Here is a 20,099-nt window from a genome sequence, read left to right as displayed (position 1 = left end):
CTACAATGAGTCATCACGCCCTGGGCGGAACGTAAGACTTGGATATGCATGAATAAACAAAGAAAATTACTCTTTAAGAAGAGTGACTTGGATAATCTCTTCAGAAGACCAGTTGCGGAGGACTTCACCCGGGACCCTTGGACGCACCCAGTTGTCAATGTCGCAATCACTATCCCCATCTTCTTCGTTGATTGCAGAGACCTGGCCATACTGAATGATGCCAGCACTGGAGAAAGTTATCGGCCCTGGACAAGTCTGAGGCGTTGAAGTTGTAGAAGTCAATACTGGCTGATACCCAATCCCAAACTTGTCTTCCTTTACAGGTAAATCCACCAGACGTCCCCAACCGGGAGCAACACCTGAATTTACCAAGGCCTATGCCTGCTTGAAGGACAAAATAGAGGCACCTGCTTCAACCTCTTCCACTGGAGCTGCATCCTTAACTTGAACTGCCTCAAAGGCCTGACACAGGGTTTCATGAATCTCACCTTCTACCTCTACATACTTGAATGTAGACAGGTTACTGACCAGAATATCCTCCTCACCACAGACGGTGATAATTCTTCCGTTGACCGGGAACTTGATCTTCTGATGCAAGGTCGAGGAGATTGCCCCAGCATTGTGGATCCAAGGACGACCCAACAAGCAGCTATACGAAGGACTGATATCCATCACATAGAATACAGTGTTAAAGGTTTGTGATCCAATATGAATTGGAAATTCTACCTCTCCGAACACCGACCTCTTAGAACCATCGAAGGCTCTTACCACAAGACCGGAAGGCTTCAAGATCAAACCTTCTACATCTAACCTTGACAGGGCTCTCTTGGGTAGCACATTGAGAGAGGAACCTGTATCCACCAGAACATGGCATAGCACAGTGTCTTTACACTCCATCAAGATATGCAAAGCCTTGTTATGATCGCGTCCAACTGGCGTCAAGTCAGAATCAGTAAAACCCAACTTGTTGCTTGTATGAACATTTGCAACGATCCCTTCTAGTTGGTTCAATGAGATCTTCTGGGGCACATATGCAGCATTAAGGACCTTCAAGAGTGCCTCCCTGTGTGCCTCCGAACACAGCAGGAGTGAGAGAATATATATCTTGGATGGCGTCTGAATCAACTGATCGACTACCTTGTAATCGCTTTTCTTTATAATTCTCAAAAGTTCGTCCACATCCTTCGCAAAAGCAGGCTCAGAGCCAGCCTGTGGTGCAGAGGTACCCTCATTCACAAATTGCTTGCCTTTGGCCTTCGCCGCGACGTCAGCACTATCAGGTTGGGTAACCGGTGGTGAGAACAGTCCACCACTTCTGGTGAATCGCCCGATTCCACCAACATTGTCCATTGCGGGATCTTTTATCTCAATTCCAGGTTCAGACTTCTGATCCTGCACCTCTTCTACTTTCAGTGGCTGCTCCACTCCAGGATCATGCGTGTACATCCTCCCCCCGTAATGCCAAGGAATGTCCCTTTCGCTGGTGAAAGGTAAAGGACCAGGGGTCGTGATGGTCATAGTGGATTGATGCGGTCGCACTGGTGGTACCAGTTGCGCTACTGGCGCACTGATCTGAGCGGTCGGGTAGAAAATTGTGATAGTGGCAACGTCACAGTCATACTCAGAAATCTTATTTATTGAAGTACAAACATCTAAAACATCGGAATCAAGTTCAGCAATTACATCAGAATCAAACATCTTGTTTGGAATATCAGCAACAACATCAGAAAAATTAATTACGTCATTGGGAATTACAAAATCAGCAGCAACAACATTTGTAAATCCTTCAGCATCTTCAGGAAAGAGAGGATCAACATCTGCATTCTCAACAACCCCTTCAACAACCCCTTCAACAGACCTTTGGGCAGATAAGTCTTCAGCTTGGAGGATACCATTGTCAAGCAAGGCCTGGATACCCTGCTGCAGCTTCACATAACCCCCACTCTGTGCAACATAACCCAAACAACCGCTCTCACAACCGGGGAAAACATCTGCCTTTAGCAAGTATTCTTTGATTTCTAACAGCGGAGTCTTCAGCTTCAACACCTCCTTGACTAATTTGACTTCTCCTTTAACCATGTTAACATTTGCTCTACCATGCTGCGGTATAGGATTGTTGACAACATTAGGAGCCGACGCAAAGTTAATGGCCTTTGAATCAATAAGGTCCTGAACTACGTGCTTAAAAGCTTTGCAGTTCTCAATAGTGTGGCCAGGTGCCCCAGAGTGGAAATTACACCTAGCATTGGCGTCATAACCCACTGGAAGCCTGCCAACGGGAGGAGCCAAAGTGCGTAACTGTACAAGTTGCAAATGTTGAAGGTTGGGAAGCAATTGGGCATATGACACCGGAAGAGTGTCGAAACGCCTATCCATCATCCTCTGTCTCTGTTGATAAGTAGGTCTGTTACCCTGTTGTTGTTGGTATTGATTTTGTTGACGTTGAGGTTGTTGTTGTTGCACTGGTGCTGCAGCCGGAATGGTCACTGCTGCAACATAAGGTTGTTGATGGTAATTCTGAAAGTTATTCCTCCGGTTACCCCTGTTCTGATAAGAAGATATGGCATTTGCATCCCCTTTTCTCCTCTTCTGTCCTCCTAAGAACGACTTCTTTGACCCCGAAGATGATCCAACCCCATTTTGGATCTTACATGACTTCAAGTAGTTCTCCACCCTCTCACCGGTAGAGACCACATCAGCAAAATTCGAGGCGTTGCAACCCACCAGACGCTCCAAGTAAGACCCAGGCAGTGAGTTCATAAACATGTTGGCAATCTCTTTTTCCAACATCGGAGGCTGAACACGGGAAGCCAACTCTCTCCAGCGTTGAGCATACTCTTTGAAGCACTCGTTGCTCTTGAGAGACAGATTTTGGAGCTGAGTCCTATCAGGTGCCATATCCACATTGTACTGATACTGCTTCACAAAAGCCTCAACCAAGTCTCTCCAGCAGCGAATATGGGCTCTGTCCAGCCTCATATACCACTCCAAGGATGCCCTAGCTAGGCTATCCTGGAAGAAGTACATGAGCGGCTTCTCATCATCAGAATACGCGATCATCTTGCAGAAGTAAGCTTGTACATGAGTCTTCGGGCAAGAGTTTCCATTGTACTTATCAAACACGGGGACTTTGAATTTTGGCGGAACTCTCACGCATGGGACCAGCCCTAAGTCAGCAACATCCCCACCAAGAGCATTCTTCCCTTCCACAACTTTCAACCTCTCTTCCAGTCTCCGAAACATAGGGTCCATACCATGGCCCATGCCGAAACATAGGAAAATGAACATCCTATGGATCCCTAGAAGCAATTGTCCAAAGCCCTCGAGATCGAAAGATAAGCTGCACGAAGCCTCTTCACCTCCCTCTCATAGGCTGCCTCCATATCTGCCTTCTCTTTGGCGAGTCGATCATAATTCCTCTTCCAAAACTTGGAAGACTGAGGAAGTAGAGAAGTCAATGCATCGTCAGGATCATCAATAACCTGGTGCTCAAGGAACTCTATCAAAGCATCCTTCTCTCTGATCTGCTGAAGCAACTCCTCTCGTTCACGGATCCAAGCACGCGAACGGTCTTCGTCTCTCAACTCCTCTACTCCTTGGCTAGGGAGGATTGAAGGTCCAGCCATAACCAAAGGTGTGGGTCTTGGATACTCATAAGGCATGAGGTACCCGGAAGCTCTCCTCCTAACCCAAGAGGTATAGGGTTCCAAAGCGATACACTTCTTCGGACCTAGCTCCTTCCTTCCTTTCTTATGGATCTTGCGCCAAGCGCAGACCATCCTTCCCTTCAAGCCTTGGGGATCTTTACCCTCCTGAAAGAACACACCCACTAACAGAATGTTATTGGGTTTATCCTTTAGGGGGAACCCAAGCGGACGACGTGCCAAAATAGGGTTGTAGTTAATTCCACCCCATGTACCAAGAAGAGGTACATTGGAGAATTCACCACAAGAGTCGATACTCTGCACACTGTCATATACACGGTTGTACCAAAAGATATCATCATTAGTGAGACACATAAGTCTCGTGGACCACCGTAGACATCCTTTGTTCTCCTTGAAGGCGAGCGTCTGAGGCAAGTGCGAAATAAACCACTTGTACAACAGAGGCAAACAACACACAATGGTACCACCGCCCTTTGCATTCCTCATATGCAAAGAGAAATAAGTGTCACCCAACAGAGTAGGAACGGGATTAAGAGTAGAGAAAATCCTAATGGCGTTCACATCCACAAACTTGTCGATGTTGGGGAATAACACTAGCCCATAGATGAGAAGTACAAATATGGCCTCAAAGGCGTCCTCACTCATGGCCTTCCCAAACATAGTAGCTTGATCAATGAGGAAATCAAACGAGAGACCTTGAATTCCACCTTTGGTAATCATATGAGCACCAATAATAGATTCATCTATACGCAACAGATCAACAATCTCTTGAGAAGAAGGAACTCTCTCCAAGCCACTGAACGACAACTGGTCTAGGATAGGTTTCCCACAAGATAGGCATACTCTTCAAGCGTGGGCAAAAGTTGGAAATCCGGAAAAGTGAAGCAACGGTACAAGGGATCATAGAACTGCACCAACACACTCATTAGACCTTCATCCACTTGAGTAGCCAGAATAGGCAGAAGCTTCCCATGACGAGCCTTGAATTCCAAGGGATCTAATACATAGGATGTCAAACTCCTTAACTCTTTCAAGTCGGGTTGTCTGAAACTGTACTTCTTCGTATTCCTTCTTTGCTTATCCATGTCTGAAAATTTGCAAATAGACCTCTTAAGTTCCTTCAAAATTTTCTCATTGTTGATGATATGGATGTGTATGAATGCATGAATGCATGAATGCAACAATCACACTCAAGGATCAAGCAAATCACACCACACAAAGGTCATGGGATGGATCAAGTCATCCTTAATATCAATCATCCATTTTGGTGGATTATGGTTTACACCTTATCAACACCCAAGTTCCATTGATATTAAGGATACACAAGAACGGATCAACCACGAATCAAGGGTTTGTTGCGAGTCGCGAGCATGGAGTCTTGGTTAAGAACCACCGAAAGGGAGTGTACTATGGTTAAACCTGACAATCATGTTCTACAAGAGGTTCCCATAGTCATCATCCCATCTTTCGGATATTATTGGATAAACGACTACTCGTATTCCAAAAATATTCTCAAGAGAGACTCTTATGAGTGTAGTATCGCGTAACAATCGTATCAAATCTTACACTTGAACGATCTTCGCACTACGTCCTAAAAATAGGCCATGATGGGCGTGGTAAATTAAGGTCCTTGGCTTCTAAGGCATATATTGGAAAGAGTAATGCCTAACCACGACTACTCGTGTGACATTATTGATCCCAACATAACCTCCACCAAGCGAATGGGCTTGCAAGTCAACTTTCTAAGGAATAACTCCATACAAGTCAACAAGACTATGCCATTCTCCTATCCAAAGTGCATTCGAGTTTGGGTATAGAACTCATCTCACGAAGATCACCAAGTATACAAGGAATTAATATTCAAACAATTGAATCATTACATACAATACAATAATCCCAAATTGCACAAAAATATGTCACAAAGCAATATAACATACAATACAACAAATATGAAAAGTAGGCAAAACCCACTAGGCAAATGATAGTCCAGCAGAGTCACCACTTTTCTGTAGCGGGGTATTCGTTACCATTAGAGATATTGACTAAATCCAAGGTAAACCATACAAGTCGAGTCGCCACCACACTTCTATTTATCCAAAGGAATGCAATGGGAAGGTTTTAAGCACCAAAAACATCCTAGGTACTCCTAGGGAGCCCTTTTCATAAGTGTTGTTCTAGTCTAAAGGGTGTAGGTATATCTAAAGTACTATTTACCAAAAGGAAGGTTAAAAGAAAATGACTCGTAAGGACGTCGCATCCACTGCCTACGTATCTCATCTGAGTATGAGAATCAGAGTCTTTGTAGCTCAGCTACCTATGGGTTAAAGAGAAGCGTGCTCGGTAAGACGTCGCATCTTATGCCTACGTATCTCATCTAGAATGAGAATCAGAGCAAAGCGTAGTTCAGCTAACTACGGGAACAATGGTCTCGATTGCAACTAGGGCAAGAGAAAGGGAAGGTCTTGATCGCAACGAGTCGAGAGAAAAGAATCGCAGCAAGGGCGAAAGTAAACAGGGATTAGTTGTTAGTCGTCAGTCAAACTAGGCAAGACATCACATCTCGTGCCTACGTATCTCATCTAAACATGAGAATCAGAGTTGTCGTAGTTCGACTAAACTAGGGGTTAAGGATTGCCATCTGAACATGGACTTACAAAAGGGGACACCAGCTGTGTCAAAGGAAAGTGGGTAATGCATTCACGTCCTAGCAGTAGGTGTCGCAACTCACTGAATCAAGTCTTAGGCAGTTACCTCTTTGCAATAGAACGAACTGACATGCCACAAGATCGGAGACGCACGGAAGGTCTAAAAGTGGGGAAGCTCTGCTCTAGAGTTGTCATGCAATATGGACCTATGTGTTAGGATTTACAAAGGGTAACATCTACCTAATGTTAGCGTGCAAAGAATAGGGGAATTCTACCTATGTTATCATACAAAGGGTTCTACTTAATGGGTGCTACCTAAACGGAACAAGAGTAGACAGATGGAGCGCGGAGAGGAGTTACGGATAAGGGTAGATGCGATGCCGGAGGCAATCGACTTACAGGTAGATGGCGATGCCTGAGGCAATTGACTTACAAGAGGATGGATGAATGCGTGCTGGTTCTGTTAAGTTTTGAAAATGATTACTCGACGTTGGATCGAGCTTTTGATCTTATTTTGAAATGGATATCGGATGTTCGTTTTAATTCTTGTATTAACAGGTGACTAAAGAAATAAAGCAATAAATATTATACACTTTATAGGAGAGGGGTACATTTGTTATGAATGGGATTGTTCATGGCAAACAAACAATAAGAACATATGCCTCATACATCATACAAGTAGGCAACAATCATCAATCAGATCGGATAAATAAACAATATATAATCAAACCAAAGAATCAAATAATGGACCATTTAAACAATGCATGGGAGTATGAACATGTTAAATAATCAAGCAATAGAAAGCATGAATGAGAGAAACAAGTATAAAAGATAACAGATGAATCAAACAGATGAAAATATGCACACGAAGGGTCCACTGAAAAATTTAATCAGGAAATGAGGTAAGGACCAAATAAAATCAAGGTAAAAGACCTATAATATATGGCATATGAGATGAACGAGGGAGGATCAAAAGATCTCTTCAATTGCCATAAGCAATCCCTAAGTCAAACATCGATCATAAAGAAGTCAACTAAAAATTCAAGTCAACTTAAAAAATAACAAATAAATAGAAAATTAATCAAGAAAATTATGAAAAATTAAACTAAATGAGATGGGGTCAGGACATCATCATCCCCCAAAAATATTTTAAAAATAACGAAAATTGGTACATAAATTAATTAAAATAAAACAGAGGTCAAACCAAAAGTCAATTAATAAGACTATGTTAGAAATAAATCAAGAATAAACAGTAAATTAATCAAGAAAATTATGAAAAATTAAACTAAATGAGGTGGGGTCAGGAAATCATCATCCCCCAAAAATATTTTTAAAATAATGAAAATTGCTATATTAATTAATTAAAATAAAACAGAAGTCAAATTAAAAGTCAACCAACCAAACTAGGTCAAAAATAAATTCAAAATAAATTGAAAATGTGAAATAAAATTCCAAGAAAAGGTCAGGTTGACCATCAGACAGTGCTCAACCTGCATCCCAAAAATAAAATGTTAACAATAATTTTAAGTCATAAAAATAAAAATTAATAAAAAAAAGTGTGTTAAAACAGACCATTTAGAATAAATAATTAAAATAAAATATTAATATTAAAAAAGTAAGAAAATAAAAATTATATAAAATTAAATAAAATGTTAAGAAAAGTGAAAAATATTTTTGGGTAATTTTATGGACGAAGAAAATATTTTAAATAAGAAAAAGAAATATGAAAACGGAAGGATTAATGGTGATGAACATATAAGCAAGCGTAAATATATCAAAACATGGCCATGGAAGAGATGATTACCTAATGGGAAATAGAAGTGGAATGGAATATGATATGTGATGAAGCTTTTTCTCCTTGTCACGAAATTCCAATGCTCCTTTAGGGTTAGGGTTTCAACTTCTTAAATAGGGTGGATTAGGTATTCTCATGGCTTTTTAATAAGTGATTTATCCATAAGAATAAAAGTGTGAAGTGAGGTGTAAAATGTTGTTATTTTTGGCCAAACTTAAGTGAATGAACATCCAATGCATGGCCAAAAGAGGCAAAAAAACATGATTGGTTTGTGCATCATGCTTAGGAAATCTGATTGGGCCAGCCAGGCCCAAAATCTGCCTAGAAAATCAAGTCATGGTGCCCACTTTAAATGAATGTATCTCTCAAACCATGGATCCAAATGAGATGATTCCAAAAGGATGTGAAAGAGGACATGGCAAGGTAAAATTGTTGTGAAGAAAGTATTTTCAAATAATGCCTTGAAGTGCAAGAAAACTGGCCAAGAAGTCTTGACAAATTTTGAAGATTTTGGACTTAGAAAATTTTCTAAGTGTCCTAAAAAAATGTCTCACTTTGACTAAGCATAACTTTCTCAATTCTAATCCAAATGGAGCAAACTTTATATCTATAGAAAGCTTGGAATAAGAGGAACAACTTTCATGTTAGAGAAATTTTCAAATGAAGCTTTTATCTTGATGCAAAATGGGCTTAAAGTGAGTGCAACGATCATGAAAACTTGCCCTAAATGGAAAGTTAACCATTTCCAAATTAAGTAACTTTTCTAATTCCTGATTAAAGGATGAATCCATGATCCAACCTTGATCAAATTTTACATGTAGGATCCCCTAGGCATGGATTTTGAGATTCCACTCTCAAAATGTTAGGAGTTGACTTTTCTGGCCCCACAGTTGACTTTTCCCAAACTGTCTGATTCCCAATTCCATTGATCAATTGAAGCACTTCTATCTCAAATAAAGAGCTGATTTTTTGTATGTAGACCCCTGTGGACATATGGAGGGCCATGGAAAAGAGTTTCACCCAAATAATCAGAAATAAACCGATTTTATACCAAACCCTAGTTTTAGGGCAAAATGATCAGGAACTGATTGCACTGATTGCCAATGGATCTTTCTGAGATAATTGTGAATCTTCCTAGGCCAAGATGCCTCTCTAATCATGACATGGATGATCTCCTCTACTTCCAACCAAACATTTCCTGTTGCAGGTAGCCATGAAACCCTAATTTCTGATTAAATCCATATGAACACCCTGATAGCTCTGAATCCTTCACTGATGGACTGAGGACCATAATAAGACACCTGGAGCCCCCTGAGACCCTTGAGACTTGTATACTTAGAAAATTAAGTCCAATTCTCAATCTTGCTTTGTGTGGGCTCCTTCTGTTAAGGAGTGATCGATCAAAACCTGATCTCCATGTCACTAATGCAGTATGCAATGAGTATGACCTAATATGATGCTAATGAAGTGTAAAACATAATCCCATGCTTCCAGGAAAAATGAAGGGTAAATTTTGGGGTATTACAAGTGTGCACATGCTTGTTAATGGATGCCCCAATTTTTACCTCTTTTCTAGCTTCCTCGGAACCCAGATTGATAACTTCAACTGGATCTTAATGAGGTTGAGTCTATTTTTGCTCGTGCTCAAGGAGCCTTGCTAGCTCATCCAATAACTCACAATATTCCTCACCGTCATCTTCGGCTTGGTTAATTGGAAACCCATAGTTACAAGGGATATTTTCCATGTTGTTACCAATTGGATTCATTTTCTCTACATGTTTATGTGCTTTAATTTAGAATGGGCTTTTTGAAAAATGTAAAAGAAAAAGAAACTTTTGCCATTTATTTTTTGCAAAAAGTAAAATAAAAGAAAGGAAAGGAACATGATTTTGAATGCAAAAAATGTTTTCATTTATGATCACATAATACTTTGAAAACAAGGAGGACCTATCCTCTTGTCTCGGGCGAATACAAGGCTTGAAAAAACAAAATGCATTACGTTGTAATAGAAAAGACTGTGGGGACCACAGAGGCTGTTCAGTTATTTAGCGGGAAGCCAAGTGGGAATTTGCACATGAAGATGGAGACTTCTGTTCTTCTTGAACCTTCAATAACTGCTACGAAGTTGTCATGTTGATACCCATCACTGTTGAACTTGACAGGGCCAAACCTCTTCTGATTTCCTTGATTTGGTAGGCGTGACGATGGAAGGTAAACAATATCGAAGCGATTATGCTTCTCAACAAAATTTATTATCTAACATGAACCTGGAGGAATACCCTTATCAAGAGTTTCCCTGACACTCTTCACAGATGACATAACCACTTCCATTACCTTGTCTTAAACAGATGTAGCAGAACTGACATCTTCGAATTCCAAGAAATGGAAAGGAACCTCAGTTATACCTTCTTCAGTATTAATGTACTGAAACAATGATAGTTCACTGACAATCAAATCCTCTTCGCCACAAATAATAACTAATATGTCCTCAAACATGAATTTGAGCTTCTGTTGTTGTGTAGAGATCACTTCCCCAACATTATGTATCCATGATATGCCTAAAAGGAAACTGTAACCTGGATTAGTGTCCATCATTTGAAAAGTGATGGTGAACAAATATGGTTCCACTCCAATAGGTAAATCAACTTCTCCAACTACTTTCCTTTTGGAGCCATAAAAAGACCTTACAACCAAGGCACTGACTTTCATCTTTGAACTTTCTACTAGTAACTAACTTAATGTGTTCATGGGAAACATATTAAGGGATGAACCAGTATCCACCAGGACTCGAGATAAGAGTGTATCCATACATGTGACAAAAATGTGTAAGGCTTTATTGTGAAAAGTTCCTTCAATAGGAAATTTAGCATCATTGAATCCTAAATACTGGCAGGCTGTGATGTTAGCAATGACCTCGTTGAATTAATCGACGGTGATATCATGAATTACATGTGTTGAATTCATGACTTTCATTAAGTCAGTTTTGTGGGCTTCAAAACTCAACAACAAGGACAAGATAGAAATCTCGGATGGTGTCTGCCCTAGTTGATCCACTATCTTGAAGTCACTCTTCTTGATTACCTTGAGGAACTATTGACCTTCCTCTGGAGAGTTATTAGTCTTATTCCCTTCAGGCTGAACTTGAGCATCCATAATTTCTTTACCTTTTGTAACTTCTATTGATCTACTTATAACATCTTTCCCCATAAGTGGGGCATTAGTTGTGATCGTGGTGGCATGGATTGATGTTGATGGGATATATGTTGATGCCCCCTTCTGTTGAGAAGGATTTTTTGACACAATCTTCTCTTTTGAAGCAGTAATTGTTGGCGTTTCTATCTTCAGTGTGAACTTTGGAGAAAAAACACAACCACTACGAGTCATGCCCCCAGTTCCAGAGTCATTCCCCCAATTCCAACTATATTAACTATTTCTTCTTTAGAGAACTGTATTAATTTACCTTCCCCCTATGTCATGGTGCCATACCTCCAAGGAACAACCTTGGTACTCTAATATAGAAATGGACCAGGGATATAAATGTTAATTGGTTGAATCTTCTTCATGGGAACTTCAATTTTCTTTTTTCTATAGATGATGATGATAAGGTCAACGATGGATACCTCTTAAATGATTTTTGACTTGGTGAATTGAATCACCCCTTGATTCATTAGCTCTTGCACACAGCTTTTGAATTTATCACAATCATCAGGATATGTTTCACAAATAGGACAATCATTATAAATATCTTCTAAGAAACCATGTTCTTGCAACTGATTCATAACAACTGTCATTTATGTTTTAACCTCATTAATCTCTTTAACCATCTATGTACATTCCTCATCAATAATTGCACTAACTACCGACCTGTTTTGGACAAGTAACGGATTAGTCTTCATGTTAGGTTGTTCTTTAGAGAAAGATAAAATCTCCTTATCAATAAGCTCTTGCACCATGGTCTTGAAGAATAAGCAATCCTCGGTAGAATGCCCTATGAACTCGGCATGGAACGCACACGATACGTTGGGACTGTGCTTGGGGTGATAAGGAAAAGTAGCAGGGGGTATCTCCTTCGGCATGATTTCCCCCACATGAACGAGGTAGGGTAGTAGTTGGGTATATGGTACTACAATTTTGTCAAAACTAGGTTTTCTCCTTTTTTTATTATTATTCTCGCGTCTATTCTTCCTTTGGCCTTGATTTCTGTTGTTCTGAGATGGTTGTTGATTTTGAAAAGCTTCAGCCTGTGGAGGTTGTTGATATTGAGGAGGTGTTTAATATTGAAATGATGGTTATTGGTATTGAGTCGCAGCGACATATGGATACGGGTAGTATGGCATGGGAGCCATAGGAGCTTGAAATTGAGGACGAACATTTTACATAACAACACTTCCTTCTCCTTCCTTCTTTTTGGTGAAGATGCTATGAGGTTTTTTAACCACTACCTATTGATCGTTAGTGCCAGAAATCTTTCCAGTCTTCAACCCATTTTCAATACGCTCGCCAATCGTTACAACATCACAGAAATTAGAGGACATACTACCAACCATTTTCTAAAAATACATTCACTGAAGCATACCCATGAAAATATCAATCAGTTCAGTGTCAGATAACGAAGGTCGAACACGTGCAGCCATTTCTTGACATCTTTGAGCATATTCTTTAAAAGACTCATATGTCCTCAGAGCCTGATTCTGCAACTGCAGTATGATAGGATCCATGTCCATATTATATTTGTACTATTTTAGGAAAGTGTCAGAAATATCCTTCCAAGAACGTATCTTACTATGTTCTTAGCCCATATACCAGTCAAATGAAGCCCCAAACAGGATATGTTGAAAGAAATGAATGACTAAGGCATCATTGTTAATATAGGAAGCCATCTTTCTATAATACATCGTGATATGACTTCTTGGACAGCTGAGCCCTTTATATTTTTGTAGATCCGGTACTTTAAACTTTTAAGGCAAGATCACATTTGGTACAAGACATAACTCTTTTACATCCATACCATATATAGAAAACCCTTTAATATCCCTGATGCATTCATCTAACAATTGATAATCAGCAAGCTTGTTTGGAAGATTATGATTAGCATATTGAATTGGAGGATAAGCTTGAGAAGTGAGGAGCTGAGGAGCTTATGGAGTAATTTGTGCAAGCACTTAAGGTATACTATACTGAGGAATCTAAGTAGCAGCAACTTGAGGAAACATTTGTGGAGGATAAATAAAACCATTATTAACTATCTCTGAACTAGGATTAGCAGATTGAGGATATTTGACCACAGGATGAACATAAAGAGCATAAAGTGTCCGAGGATGAACAGGCTGAAGTGCAGCATTGGCAGACAATTGTGGAACAACGTTGGTAGAAGATGTCCCGGGATAGACAGTAGGTATTCTGGGATAAATATAATGGACACCTTGATAGGGATATTATACACCAGGTTGAGTAACCAGAGGAGTCTGGACACGAATGGGAGGACCTCTATACTCACGCTCAGTTTCATTAGGTGCTTCAACAGTCACCAATACTGAGTTCTGACGAGGCTGGTCTTGAGGTACCTCGTGATTGTCAACATCCACCACTTGGGGAGAGAGATAGGGAGGAATTCCCCACGGAGAAGCAACAGAATTCCCACTAACAGTAGGATCTAGAATGAGCTGGTAAGGAACAAAGGCACCACCATTTCCAACCTAAGGATTGAAATTCTGAGGCATCCCCCAAGGATAAGCAACAACATGACCATTGGGCCTGGAATAGAGCCTGATTGATTTCGAATAGGTTGAGCAACAATCTCAATTGGAGTCTCACTGTCAGTAGTTATAGTAGTAGGATCTTTATGAGTACGAAGGTACTCCAGAGTGGTGTCCATTTTCCCTTGAAACTGATCCATCTATCCTTGAAATTGTCCCAAGGTCTCCTTGTAAGTGAGTTTTCTTGTTCCACGCCTGCCATAATTTTCTGACGATTAGCTCTGGTGACATATTTGTGACGGAGAGTCATCATTTTTTATGAATTGTTGAAGAAGGATTGTATGAGCATTTTGTACTTTGGATAAAACTGCATTAATGCATGAATGAATGAATTCATGCAAAAGATATATATTGTTTTTTGAAAAAAATTCGTGAATCTCGGGGTTGTCAATTTCATATAAGTAGACATAAAATTGCAGAAAATAAGACATAAGATAAAATCGGTGATATAAAATACTCATTTTTTTCATTAAGATGGAATAAAGAGTACAAGTGTTACAACTTAAAGGTTCGCTCGATGAGCTACAAGAAGATCAACCTTAACTCTTTCAAATACAACCCTATAAACCGATACAAAGTGAAAAATAGCCCATGGAGTATTGTGCGGAAACGTAACATCATAAGTTTCCTTCAGCAACCCTGGGAGATCTTCAACAGCATGGTCAGCAAGCTTGGCCAAGTCTGCATGTCTATCACTCCAATATTGTGCGTCCTTAAGGAGATTGTGCAATAATGTGTGGTTGGGCCCCTGCAAAGACTTTACATAAGCACTTCTTTTTGATTGAGGAGAACTTTGAGATGAAGGTTGTGGCATTACCAATGAGAGACCTCTTGGTTAAGCTGATTAACAACCTCTTAACTCTAATGCGCTTGACTTTTCAACCCTTTGATTTCTTCAAAAGCTTTATCAAGATCACACTGCCATTGAGAGAGAAAAGCTTCAAGCCTTTTAGCACAAAAATTTTCTTTCTTCAATTGTTCCTTGCAATCCTGCAATAGGTCTTAAAGTTTTTCGAGTTGAGCCTTGAAGCTCTCTTCCATCTCCTTGTGAGATGTCAGAGTCTGGTTCCAAATAGTAACCATCTTGCTAGCTTGATGTTGAGTTTCAGCAAGTTGCTTTTTCTTAGCAGAGAGTCCAACATAAGTACCCTTGAGAACATCATCAATATTCCTTCATTTATTCTGTTCAACCTGAGCAACTTCAATTGCTTTGAGAATGCGTTATCTCTTCCAGGAGGTTAATCTTCAAATATTCCTTCGCTTGTGTGAGCTAACCAAGTTCGAAACGAAGGTCATCATTCTCTTTTTCTAACAGCTTGACAGTCTCTTTGAGATTCTCAACTTCAGAGATAGAAACAACAGAAGGTCTGAAAGGGATCAAAAACTCGTAGTTCGTGATACGAATTTCAAAGTGGATGCATTGCTTTTAATAAAAATTAAGTTTGAAAGGCACAAAGGCCTAAAAATGGTTTGAATGAGTTAGTTCTTTTTGGCTTTTTGAAAGTTTAATTCAAGTATAATTAAGTTTATTTACAAGTTTGATTTAAGAAAATAAGTTTGAAAATTCAATGGCATAAGGCCAAAGTTTCTATCTTTTTACAAAATGGTCAAAGTTTAGAACAAAATAAGTTCAATTAAAGAATATTTTGAAAAAGGGGGGAGAGATTTTGAAATTAAAGAAATAGGGAGAAGATGAAGAGACTATCCTATGCACAAAATTAAAAGTTAAGAGTTGAAAAGATCTGACCAAATGGGTAAGAATCCAATAGACAAGAATGTCAATAGAAACCCAGAATTCCCTTGGACTTTTAGAATCAAGCAACATACAAATGCATAATTATATTATCTTGAAGAACAAATGCATCAAATAAAGATAGCCACATCCAAGCTTTAGGCATTCCATGATCTTCTTCAAGATTAACCCATGTAGCAGATGAATTTCACAAGTCACAGGTTTAAAATAATAGCTTCACAATGATCATGTTGCAGATGAACTCAGAGGGATCTTGAATGATGTATCAGATGAAGTTTACAAGCACTTGGTTTCTCTACAAGTTGGCATTGGCCAAGTCCTTTAGCATAGGAATGTTGCCTAAGTTCTAAGTCCATTTGTCCAAGATCAAGCCAACCGTCCACACAAAAGTTTTTTAGGGTTTTTGTTGTTATTATGTACATTAATGGTCAAAGGCCACAAAAATAAGCAAAGTATACACAAACAAAATAGATCACACAATATGGTCCAAATGGACAAGGTGAAAATTGCATTAACATAAACAATTAGAATGATATAAAGAATGGCAAATGTATAAAATATAGAATTAAATGACATTAAAGTAAATGGCTTAAGATTAAAAGTTAGTTTTTAATAGGTTAGAAGTTAGTATTGTTTTGATTTTGCTTTTCATTCTTAGACATTATTTGGAGAACACTCAACCCACTTATCACAAGCATGGATCCTTGAACCAAGACATCTTCCAAAGGAAGAAAAAAATTCCAAGTTCCCACACAATACCATCAAAGAGGGGAGACTTGCAATCTCACTAACTAGAATGATACGCCTTTTATGTCACAAGTTTAGCGCTATGTTAAGCAATCGTAATTGGACTTATGTAGAAGTCACAACTATTTGAGGTCGGGCAATAGAATTTTGGTGTTAATGCATTTTGGAGACATAATATTATGGACTATGTGTAGCGGGGTATTCGTTACCATTGGAGATATTGACTAAATCCAAGGTAAACCATACAAGTCGAGTCGCCACCGCACTTCTATTTATCCAAAGGAATGGTTAGAAAGCGAACAAAAACCTAATAGTTTTAACAAAAACTAGTAAAAGAAATAGAGATCTGGGTAAGGGGGTTGGTTATGCAATGGGAAGGTGTTAGGCACCCAAAACATCCTAGGTACTCCTAGGGAGCCCTTTTCATACTTGTTGCAAAGGTAGTTGTTTTGTGAAAATTTTATTTGTGCAAACATGATTGAAGAGATGAGAAGAGAATGTACAAGTTATTTACATTTTGTGTTTGGATGGATAAACCCATTGCCTACGTACCCTCTTATAAAAAGATTAGGATCAAAACCTCGTAGTTCGGGGTAAAAATCTCAAAAAAGAAATGAGTGGATTGATTGGTCCAAAAGCCTTAAGGTCTTTTGTTATCAAAGGGAGAAAACTCAACCTAAAACCACAAATCCACCATGTGAGGATAGCTTCAACATGCTAGTGAGGGGTTAACCCTATAATAAGCATGGAAGACTCATTGTCCATCACTAAGGATATAGGTGAGTATTACATCTACCACAAGGATAACTCAAACCTAATAGCTAAAGGTTATGGAAAATTTTGATTAGAAAGTGGCCTTTGAAACCACAAAAGGGAAATTTGAATGGGTTATATTTACCAATTAGAAGTATATACAAAAGTGGTCAAAGTGACTTAAAGATTCAATTCAAAATGAGTGTTATGAAAAGAAAGTTTGAAAATCAAAAGCATAAGGCTTAGGTTTCTAACGTTGAAAACAAAGGTTAAATGTTTGCACAAAAAGGGTTTTGGCTTGGGTTAGGGTGGAGAAATGAAGAAGAAGGGCTAAGTCCTAAGGAAAACAAAAAAATGAGGGATAAGAAATGAAACCACACTAGGAGTTCCTCTCTTGAGATCATATTGATGATCCAAGTAGCTCCCATCCTTTGGAATAAGCAAGCACAAAGTATAAGCAATGAAACAAGTCTCATAAGAGATCCTCAATGTATCTTGTATCTTCCACTTGGATGAACATGGTAATGATCCTCAAATTAAGCTCAAATGGAAACTCCTAGTTCAAGAGCACACACATCAAAAGTTCCATGGGGTAAAACACTCTCCTAACTAGAGACCAAGGAAACAACAAACTAAAAGGGAGATTAAGACTCGAGCCTAATAGTTGTCATGCAATCAACATCCATAAGTTGAGGTTTCTAACAAGAACTTAACTCACAAGTAAACAAACATCACACACTATATCCATACAAGAGGCTCAAACAATGGGTGGGCTTTAGTCAAGAGGGGTCATGTCAACCTCGACAAACAAGCTAAACTGTAAAGGGTAATCTGTAGCTCTTAACCACTAACATTGAACGTTAGGGTGAAGCTGATCAAAATGGTAATGAGGATGAGACCTCATGCTCTTAACCCTGGCCAGGGTGAGCTCTTGACAAAGAAAGCGTGGGGATCCAGAAAGTGGGATCCTTTTCCACTTGACAGACTCTGGACAAAGATCTGGGGCACATGTTCAGAAGCATCAGCACGTAGTGCGAGCATAAAGAACACACACTAAATAACGGGGGATTGGCTACTAATCCCTTTTATCCGTCAATTGCCTCTACTCTTGGAGGACTTAACAAATAACACATGCCTCTTCTTGGAGGTCTTTGGGCACAATTTTAAACAAACACAAACAGAGCCTCTGAAGGAGGACTTGCCAGCAAAATGCCTGCCAAAAAGGTGACAGGACTTCAGACTACATGAAGTAAGAAGCTAACTACCCGAGTGGTGTGTCAACCATAATCCAATGCTCAAGCAAGAGCTAAAGCAATTAAGCAACTAAGGTACCTGTACAAAGACTAAACAATTAGTACTTCAGTCATACAACCAGAAAACAAACACTGAAACCCTCTAATAGTTACACAATTCAGTGCATTAGTGCCTTAGCACTCAAATGAGCTCATGAGTTCACCACATCAATTAGAACCCTACAAAACAACAATAGGTCAGTACTCAAATGCATTTGTATCTCACAAGATCAATGATGAGTATCCAAACCTGAAACACAAGACACAGTTAGTTTATGTGCATCCAATCAACACAACAAAGCATAAACAACCAATGGCATGAGATGAATCAAATCACAAGCCTTAAACAGAACCATGTGAACCCCTAAACACCAATCACCATGGCCAAAGATCCATCATACTCCAAATATCATTCGAATGCTTCAAAAAGCCTAAGAAAGATGCACAAAATAAGCTTCCAACTTAGAAAATTCATACCAAATCAGAAATGCATGCAATGACTTTGAGATTTTTTATATGAGTTTCTCATGCCATGAATGTTCAACATGCAAAAAATCAAATCCAGAATGATGCAAATGCTAAGTGAAAAAAAATGCACCAATTCAATGTCAAAAATGTGACACAAATTGTCACACTTTTCTCCATGTGTCAAAAATAATGATAGCATGTGAGAAAAAATCCAAACCAGTGACCAAAAATTCATATCATGTGTGAATGTCAAACATGCAGAAAATTGGATCAAATGGCTAAAAAATGAGGATTTCACAAGGCATTGAATGCAATAGGTCAAATTGGCACAACATCAATTCAAAATTTCACAAATAAAAATCCAGACATCAACAATTCATGAAATCAGCACCATAAAAACATAGACATCAATACATATCTATGAAAAAAAATTGGGACTCATTTGGATCATTTTTGTATTTTTTATGAATTAAACAAAATGAGCTAAACAAATGAAATAAAACAAGAAAATGGAGGGAAATGCAATTATTCAAATTAATCCAGAAAATACCACAACCACACGATCTGGCGCGCGCTCAGATCAACGCTCCAGGTTCAAATGATGAAACACACCGTTTCATTAAACACAATCAGCATCCTACTCAGCGGTCAAACACGCGCGTGGCTCAGTCAAAACGCGCTCATCCAATCAATCTCACACGCAAGGCACACATGGCTCACAGTCAGCACAAAACCCTAAACACGCAGACGCCGGAGCTACAGCTCCGGTCGTCTTCTCCGGAAAGCCTCACGGTGGCGCCGCCATGAAAATTTCCAGAATTCCACAAGGCCTATATCATTTCACTCAATTTTCAATGCTGGTTCCAAATCTCACATCAATATCTCCTAATTCCTCATAGATTCTTTAGATCGAAGCGAAACATTTTCTAGATCCAAACTTTCAGTTCACACCAAATCCTCAATACTCAGCCAAATTTAATTCTAAACATATTTACATGCTCTACTCATCAAGATCTACCATTCTATGATCTAAAAACAGCAAAAAGAGAGAGTGAAAATTGCATCACCTGGAAATGGAGCTTTCTGAAATCGCGTTCTCACAGGCTATGAAGCTCCAGATCACTTCCTCTACACTTCCTTTGAAGCTTTATGCAAAAAGAACTGGATGAAACTCCTTGAATGCACCTCAATTTCCAAATCTGATCCACTTGATAATGCTCTTGAA

This window comes from Lathyrus oleraceus, chromosome 2 (assembly GCF_024323335.1).
Source record: "Lathyrus oleraceus cultivar Zhongwan6 chromosome 2, CAAS_Psat_ZW6_1.0, whole genome shotgun sequence".
Classification (NCBI taxonomy): domain Eukaryota; kingdom Viridiplantae; phylum Streptophyta; class Magnoliopsida; order Fabales; family Fabaceae; genus Lathyrus; species Lathyrus oleraceus.
Note: the sequence above shows the minus strand (reverse complement) of the source record.